Below are 9,707 nucleotides of genomic sequence, written 5' to 3'. Positions count from 1 at the left end.
TTGAATACATTAGATATCTATATATCTTCGGGACCTGTATCTTTGTTGCTGCAGCAGCAGAGAGTTAATTCTATCTTGACACTTCGTATTGATATTTTGTATTACATTCTTCCCTTAAATGATAATGTTTACAGTAATTGTTTTATATGTATTTTTTATGTATGTTGCTTTGGATAAAAGTGTCTGCCAAATACGTAAACATAAACATATATAAACACCTTAAAGGCCTACTGAAACCCACTACTACCCACCACACAGTCTGATAGTTTATATATCAATGATGAAATATTAACATTGCAACACTTGCCAATACGGCCTTTTTAGTTTCCTGAATTGCAATTTTAAAGTTCCCGGTAGTTTTTTCTTGAAAACATCGCGTAATGATGACGTGTACGCGTGACGTCACGGACTGTTAGGAAATACAGTATGAGCGCTGCACACACACACAGCTAAAAGTCGTCTGCTTTAACGACATAATTACACAGTATTTTGGAGATCTGTGTTGCTGAATCTTTTGCGATTTGTTCAATTAATATTGGAGAAGTCAAAGTAGAAAGATGGATTTGGGAAGCTTTAGCCTTTAGCCACACAAACACACGGTGATTCCTTGTTTAAAATTCCCGGAGGTGAAACTTTACTATGGATCACAGCGGTCAAGCGAACATGGATCCTGACCGAATGTCAACCAGCAGGTTTCGGTGAGAAAATTGTGGTAAAAAGTCGCTTCTTACCGGAGATCAGCTCAGCTTGCCGAGTCCATAAAGCTGCCGTCGACTTCCCTAGGACATTGACGTCAAGACACCCGTGGACACACACCTCTGACTATCAGGTACTGTTAAACTCACTAAAACACTAGCAACACAATAGAAAGATAAGGGATTTCCCAGAATTATCCTAGTAAATGTCTCTAAAAACATCTGAATCCGTCCCAATGCAATTGCGTTTTTTTTTTTGTTGTCCGTCGCTATCAATATTCTCAAACACAAATCTTTCGTCCTCGCTCAAATTAATGGGGAAATTGTCGTTTTCTCAGTCTGAATAGCTGTTTTTGTTGGAGGCTCCCATTAAAAACAATGTGATCGTCTGCGACTTCCGGTAAAGGCAGGCCTTTTCTGTTAGCGACCGAAAGTTGCGAACTGTATTGTGGATGTTCTCTACCAAATACTTTCAGCAAAAATATGGCAATATCGCAAAATGATCAAGTATGACACATAGAATTTACCTGCTATCCCCATTTAAATAAGAAAATCTAATTTTAGTAGGCCTTTAAAGTCTTTATATCAGCTAAAACCACCAATCTGTTTAATTGGATTCAGAATAAAACCAAATTCTGTCTTTCCCAACAATGTTAGTATTTGAATATTGTTTCTTGAAGACTTATTCCTGGTTACAATTACTGCTAAAGTATTGTCTTATATTTTGCTTTTAATTTCATTGACAAGCAATTCTATTATGGTCATACTCTTGTTTGCTAGCGGCTCCGATTTCAGTACTATTGAAGATACTTGCTCCTTCTCAACTCCGTGGTAATATTGTTTTCACAAAATATAACCTAATGTTAAATCTTACTTGTGAAAAATAATCCCCCAATTATTCATTTGACCAGGAGAACGCTGAACACCATCTTGGTTTCTACCTGTCAACTGTCAGTTTAGGCTGCTCGCCGGTTCCTCATCACCACTTCAAGTTGGTGGCCCAATTTTTCGCAGTCACAGCACCCAATGCTGTGTCTACTTATAAGATGTCTATGGTTACACCTACACACAGTGCATTTTGGTAATGCCTTTTATCTGGTCATGTGCTACAATGCTAGCATGCTAAAGTTTTAGGCTGTCTTTTTAACTAATTTTGTATGTTTAAACCTAACAATCATTATTGTTGATACTTTTTAAATTTCTTAAGGTTAGATAGCTACCCCAAATACTTCACTTAAAGAATTCACTTCAATCTTTTTGCCAGTGAACAGAAACACATTTCTGTCCAATAGCTGTTTAGGGATGGGCAGAGCCAAAACAGATGTACCAAAAAGGCTGAAGCCTGTTGACACCAATCACAACATGGATACGCCAACATACATCTTCGCCGATCTGAGCTTGGTGTAATAAGTATGATGTATTAGCTTGCATTGAATAAGCTGATGGATGATTTGTGAACTCTACTTAAGATATCTCTCCAGCTATCCTCAGCCAGACTCTTACCCAATCCCCCCTCTTCAAAATTACTTAAAGTCACAGATTCGGGGCGTTAAAAAAAAAAAAATTGTAATGAATAATTGATTATTTTAAAGTTGGAAGTGGTGTCAAAAACACATCTGCACATCAGTCGGTAAGTCTGGAAACCTAGGGAAGGGATTACAAAACAAAACTGTGGATCTGTACGTACAAAAAAAAAGTGTTGTTTAGGGCATGTAAATTTATTACCAAGTTGCTGAGAAGAGGTGAAGTGTTGTCAATGTATACATTTTTAATCTTGTTGCTCACTAGACTTGACCACTTCACAAAGGCACTGCCGACAAGAGAGGCATGGTTAGCAGTGATGGGTTCAAGACTAGAAATAGTCTGCAGACAAAAACAGCGTTTGAAGTGAAGCCAAATCCTAAATGAGGTCTTTACAATTGGATTTTTCTTAAAAGCAGAAGTCCAAGAGTGAATGTGAGCGTGAACTGGCGCCCTTGGTGATACTGGTTTAGTTGAGTTTGCCTGCATAACCAGCCATAATGGAGGAAGATCAAATGCTTCATATTGCAGCCAATATTTAAGAATTCTAATGTTGGTGGCCCAGTAGTGAAACCTAAAGTTTGGTAGTCCTAATTCTTCCAACGATTTTGGTCCGCGGGTCATTTTATTCCAAATGAGATGTAAAATCTGTCTAATTTACAAAAGGACTGAGGTAGAAAAAATTGCTTTGCACGGAAACAGATGGGAAAATTGCAAAAGTACATTCATTTTAACAAAGTTCACATGAGCCACTGTAGATAAAAATAAATATGGACCAGTGATCAAAATCTCCCTGGATTCTGGACAACAGTGGAGCAAAGTTGGCTATATAAAGTCCTGCAAGCCTTCGCTTGGTGACCTTCTGAGATAGTGGCATAATATCTCAGTTTATACACTAAGTAGCATGGTCGGACCAGTGGATGTTTTGGGCGTGTCTGAGCAAGTTGGTGTAAGGTCGTTTTAATTTGTAACCGGATACATGTCCAAAGGCTTGGACATAAGGCAGCTGGGGCTGAGACGGAGATGTCTGACATGGAAGGTCATCTGCAAAGAGGAGAGAGTCTTTCACTTGCACATTGTGTTTACATAGGCTCAGTGGCCAGAGCAAAAAGCAATGGGGCCAGGTGGCAGCCCTGCCACGTGAAAAGGTAGAGGGGAAAGTATTGGGATTGCATATTATTTGTTCTAACTGAGGCCTTGGGAGATGACTATAGGAACCTAATCCATGAGATAAATCTGTTACAAAAGCCCAATATCTCAGGGGCATAAATGCATAATTCCACTACACTCTGTCAAATGCCTTTTCAGCATCCATATATATGACTGCTTCTTCAGTGTTAAGAGCAGGCACTTTGTACAATATATTGCAAAGACGTCCAAGATTAGAAAAGGAGTGCCTATTTCAAATGAACCAAGTTTGATTCGCATTAATAACAGAAGGGAAAATATAATCCAGTTGTAAAGCCAGCAGTTTGGATAAAATCCACATTTAACAGGCTATTTGGACTTGATATTGAAGTTTGGTTGATCGTTTGCGGGAGGCGGCCAAATTCAATTGATTCATTGTACCTTTCGAAAGAGGGCGAGCTTATGCCAAAATCTTTTGAAAAATTCGAAAGGATAACAATCTTTTCCCAGGGATTAATTATTTTGTAGTGTTAACGCTGCAACATTCAATTCCACAAAAGTAATTGGTGTCTCTAACATTACTGCAGAGGACTGATCAACCGAGGGCATGTCCATTTTGGCAAAAAAGTTATCAAGCTCAGGAGTAGAACATTGAGCGGATGAGTAGAGAGACGCGTATAAATTCTTAAATACATGATTAATCTAAAGATCATCCGCAACTACACCTAATCGGATTGAATCTGCAATATTTAATGGGATGCTGATATCTGGCCTAGTTGATGAGCTGGTAAATTATTATCAGCTCTATTGCCATGTTCGTAGAACTGAGATCTTGAATGAAACAAATAGTATAGTAATTGTGTATTTCGACGCCTGGATCAGGTTTTTAAAGAGTAAATCCATTGGAATTGGAGCAAGGTCGGCAATAATGTAATTGCATCATACAGTATTTGCATAAAGATATAGATGAGAGTAACTTGTTATCAACTAGAAAGTAGTCAATGCAGGTGGAAGTGTGATGAACATTGGAGGAGAAGTATGGACATTTGGAGAGATTGAAAAAACACCAATCTAAAATAGAAAATTATTCTGGATTACTGGATTAATTTAGAAGATTTTGATGGTGAGCAAGTTTTTGGGTGATGGGGCTTGCCCTCCTGGGGGTTCTTCAGACCCCCAAGCACCGACATGAGAGCCTGTTTCAGGGTTACAATATTGTTTTATTTTTCAATAAGTCTCTCAGTTGCTTTCTAGTAAAAGTATTTCCAGCCCCAACCCAGTGTTCTCCTGGCTGCTGATTAGAGCGACAGGTGATTAGATAACAAGGCCCAGGTGGGCCATCTACTCACCTGTCGCTGCAGGCCCGCAGGCCATGCCCCCTCCACAGTTAGCTTCAGAATAAAAATGTTATTACAAAGAATAAGAGACCTATTGTACTCTAGAAATGTTGGTCTTACTGCACGTGTTTAGTTGTGTTCAGTGTTAAAAAAATATATAATATGGCTCTTACGAAAACATATTTTAAAATATTTGGCTTTTTTGGCTCTCTCAGCCAAAAAGGTTCCCGAACCCTGTCTTAGAGGAATGTTCACTATGTCATCATGCTAAAATTAGCATGTTAACTTTTGATGCAAGCTTTTTAGCTAAATGTGTATGTTTTAAACCTGAAAATCATAAATATTTTCATACTCGGCACCCTCTTAGAAGTATGCCAACATATCTTATATTAGCATGTTAATGTTTATGCTAGTTTTTTAGTTAATTGTATATATTTACCTAAAAATCATAGATTTTAAAACTTTGTGCCATCTTAGATGTATGCTGGCTTTAATCGATCCAAGGCCAGAGTTTCAAGGCACACATAGTAGGCTCATCAACATTTCCGCAGGAATTTTTTAGCTTGCTTCTAGTTTGTAATCGTTATAATGTATGGAAAGTATTAATAAAAAGTGAAATATGACACGGCCCTAAGTGTACAGAGCCTCTGGTCAGTATTGAGTATTTGCACCTTTTGAGCGAGTACAGCCATGAGTCTTCTTGGGAATGAGGCAACAATTTTTTCCTGGATTTGGGGATCTTCTGCCATTCTTCCTTGCAGGTCCTCTCTAGTTCTGTCAGGTTGGATGGTGAACGGTGGTGGACAGTCATTTGCAGGTTTCTCAAGAGATGCTCAATTGGGTTTAGGTCACAGAGTTGGTCCGCAGCCACTCCTTTGTAATTCATGGTTTGTATACCAGTCAGTATGTATTGTGTACACCAGTCAGTAATTTGTGTGTGTGTGTGTGTGAGGAAGAGAGAGAGTCAGTATTGTGTGTGTGTGCACCAGTCAGTATGTAATGTGTGTGTACGCGCGCATGCGTCAGTCAGTATGTATTGTGTGTGTATACCAGTTAGTAATTAGTTTGTATGTGTGTGTGTACGCGCGCGTGAAAGTCAGTATGTATTGTGTGTGTGTGTGTGAGTGAGTCAGTCAGTCAGTATTCTGTGTGTGTATACCAGTCAGTAAATAGTGTGTGTGTGCACGTGTATGAGAGAGTCAGTCAGTATGTATTGTGTTTGTATACCAGTCAGTAAATTGTGTGTGTGAGAGAGAGAGAGACAAATATGACAATATATGATGTAACGGTATTATTTGCGGAGTATATTGTGAATAAATTAAGAACGGGAAGTGAATGTAAAGGAAAATGGGTCCTAAATAATCCTAAATAAGCTTTGCTTCATCCTACTCCTTTTCAAACATGTTGAAAAGAGAAACAGGAAATTCTGATGTTTCATATTGCAACTGTAGGCATGTTCCAAATAAAATCATACAATTGTTCCATATGGGGCTTCACGGTGGCAGAGGGGTTAGTGCGTCTGCCTCACAATACGAAGGTCCTGCAGTCCTGGGTTCAAATCCAGGCTCGGGATTTTTCTGTGTGGAGTTTGCATGTTCTCCCCGTGAATGCGTGGGTTCCCTCCGGGTACTCCGGCTTCCTCCCACCTCCAAAGACATGCACCTGGGGATAGGTTGATTGGCAACACTAAAATTGGCCCTAGTGTGTGAATGTGAGTGTGAATGTTGTCTGTCTATCTGTGTTGGCCCTGCGATGAGGTGGCGACTTGTCCAGGGTGTACCCCGCCTTCCGCCCGATTGTAGCTGAGATAGGCGCCAGCGCCCCCCGCGACCCCACAAGGGAATAAGCGGTAGAAATGGATGGATGGATGTTCCATATGAATTTAAACTATAACCACTAATTCTCAAAGTAGCATTTAGCTACCTGCTGCCACTTACTGACCAGGAGGAGAACTACATGGTCACTGCCGATCACCAGACCGCATTCATTAAACAACGGCACATTTCTTCCAGCCATCCATTTCTACCACATTTTCTACCACTTGTCCCTTTTGTGGTCGCAGGGGGTGCTGGATTGCGGATTCTAATTAAGGGTTTGCAAATAAAAATGTTTTTAGGTCAATTGTCCTGTGTTAAACCCCGGGCTCGGGATATTTTTGTGTGGAGTTTGCAAGTTCTCCCGTGACTGCGTGGGTTCCATCTGGGTACTCTGGCTTCCTCCCACCTCCAAAAACATGCACCTGGGGATAGGTTGCTTGGCAACACTAAATTGGCCCTAGTGTGTGAATGTGAGTGTGAATGTTGTCTATCTGTTTTGGTCCTGCGATGAGGTGGCGACTTGTCCAGGCCTTCCGCCCGAATGCAGCTGAGATAGGCTCCCGCGAACACGAACGGGACAAGCGGTAGAAAATGTATGGATGGATAGGTGAAATTGCATATTTTCCCTACCGCACAGTGGTTGAAAAAAAACACTCAAAGCATGTTCCACTTTTGTGAATTCAGTTTCCTTCGCGTCTTGGCCGTATTACAAAGCAGCATTTGTCCCATTTCTTTATGAAGTTGTGGCCGTGTTGTGAAGATATTCAACAAGCGGGCGCAAGGTGACCAATGCCAACAACACAGCGACTGAGCAACTTTTTGATGCACTTGATCTTCAACTCCAGCCTAATCCATAACACATCTGTATGGGCTCTGTGTAAATATTTAAACATAGACTTATTGATAATGATCCTATTTTGTGGAAATTAGTTTACCGCGGTAAATTAGGGAAGACTTTAGCTTTGATCTCAGGTAAAAATAAGTTACTAAAGTCATAATTAAAAGTACTCACAAGTTGCTTTTAAATGGCTGTGTATGTGCATACATGCAAATGAAGTGTTTACGCACTATTTTCACTGACATTCATCCATTTTTCTACCGATTGTTCCATGCGGAGATGCTGGAGCCTATCCCAGCAACATTCGGGCGGAAGGCGAAGGCGGCGTACACCCTGGACAAGACGCCATCTCATCGACATTTCACTGTAAACGTAGAATTGTTTGTGTATGAACACATACATGTAAACCTATATATACACATACATACATATACAGTAGTGATGGGTTGATGAGGCTTCATGTATGGTTTCAACACATTGCATAACTGTATTGATACTGTGACAATACTGTGTCACTAAATACTGACATCTGCTGGACATTAAAAATCCCTACAGGCAACCTATGGACCGACTCAACTGACACTGATTTTATGACCTAGTATATACAATAATATCAACCAAGTCATTGTATTTCATTTAGGATTATTTCATATCTTCATTTAAATAAAAATATATATTTTTAGATAGAGTCAATAAATAATGTAAACATGATTGATTGACTGACACTTTTATTAGTAGATTACACAGTTCATTCAGTACATATTCCGTACAATTGACCACTAAATTGTAAAACCCGAATAAGTTTTTCAACGTGTTTAAATTGGGGTCCACGTTAATCAATTCATGGTAAAAAGGTAATGGGTTCGTGCTGGATTTGAACAAGTACCCTAAAGAACTCAGCATAAGGACTTTCAGTCTTCCACTCTACCAACTGAGCTTAATGTAAATAATTGGATTTTGTTTGGGTGGGACAATGCTAGAAACTTTCAGAGAACAGGTTGAAACGACAAGGAAATTAACAAAAATACCTTTTTTTCCGATATATGATCAAAATATTCCCACACGGTGGAAATTATATCCGACGACGATAAATTACAAATGACCAACGACAGAAGTGCGGCGATGCTGTTGGCAGCACCATCTCGTAGACAAATGCACTTCATTATAAACACAGGTTGGCGCGCACGTGCCAGTGCGACACAGTTCGTGTATCGGTCACGTGACTTTCTAAGAGCGTTAAGCGCACACAGGGTTTCGCTCTATGAGCTCGACGCATCACTAATATACAGTATTTATTAGGGGTGTGGGAAAAAATCGATTCGAATATGAATCGAATCATTTACGTTGAGCGATTCAGAATCGATACTAATTTTTAAAAAATCGATTTTTTTTTTTTTTTTTTTAATTATTAAAAAAAAAAAAAAATCAATCCAACAAACCACTACACAGCAATACCATAACAATGCAATCCAATTCCAAAACCAAACCTGACCCAGCAACACTCAGAACTGCAATAAACAGAGCAATTGAGAGGAGACAAATACGACAGAACAAACCAAAATTAATGAAAAAAAAATGAATATTATCAACAACAGTATCAATATTAATTATAATTTCAGCATAGCAGTGATTAAAAATCCTTCACTGACATTATCATTAGACATTTATAAAAATAATAAAAAAAAGAATAGTGTCACAGTGGCTTACACTTGCATCGCATCTCATAAGCTTGACAACACACTGTGTCCAATGTTTTCACAAAGATAAAATAAGTCATATTTTGGGTTCGTTTAATAGTTAAAACAAATTTACATTATTGCAATCAGTTGATAAAATATTGTCCTTTACAATTATAAAAGCTTTTTTTTTTTTTTTCAAATCTACTACTCTGCTAGCATGTCAGCAGACCAGGGTAGATCCTGCTGAAATCCTATGTATTGAATGAATAGAGAATTGTTTTGAATCGGAAAAATATCGTTTTTGAATCGAGAATCAAATCGAACAAAATATATATATTATCGAATCGCGACCCCAAGAATCGATATTGAATCAAATCGTGGAACACCCAAAGATTCACAGCCCTAGTATATATATATATATATACTTACACATAGATATACTTAAATATATGTACATACATACAGTATACACATAAACAATGTATGTTTATATACATACAGTATATGTATGGGTATACTGTACATATAAGTATACTGTATATATATATATATATTTATATATATATATATATATATAGACATACAGTATATGCATAGATCTTGCTTATGTGAACATATACACAGTGTATATGTATATATAAAGCTTCTGTGAAAGGATTGCAGTCTAACTTTTCTGTATGCGCATGTGTCAT

The sequence above is a fragment of the Nerophis ophidion genome, linkage group LG27 (assembly GCF_033978795.1).
Source record: "Nerophis ophidion isolate RoL-2023_Sa linkage group LG27, RoL_Noph_v1.0, whole genome shotgun sequence".
Classification (NCBI taxonomy): Eukaryota; Metazoa; Chordata; class Actinopteri; order Syngnathiformes; family Syngnathidae; genus Nerophis; species Nerophis ophidion.
Note: the sequence above shows the minus strand (reverse complement) of the source record.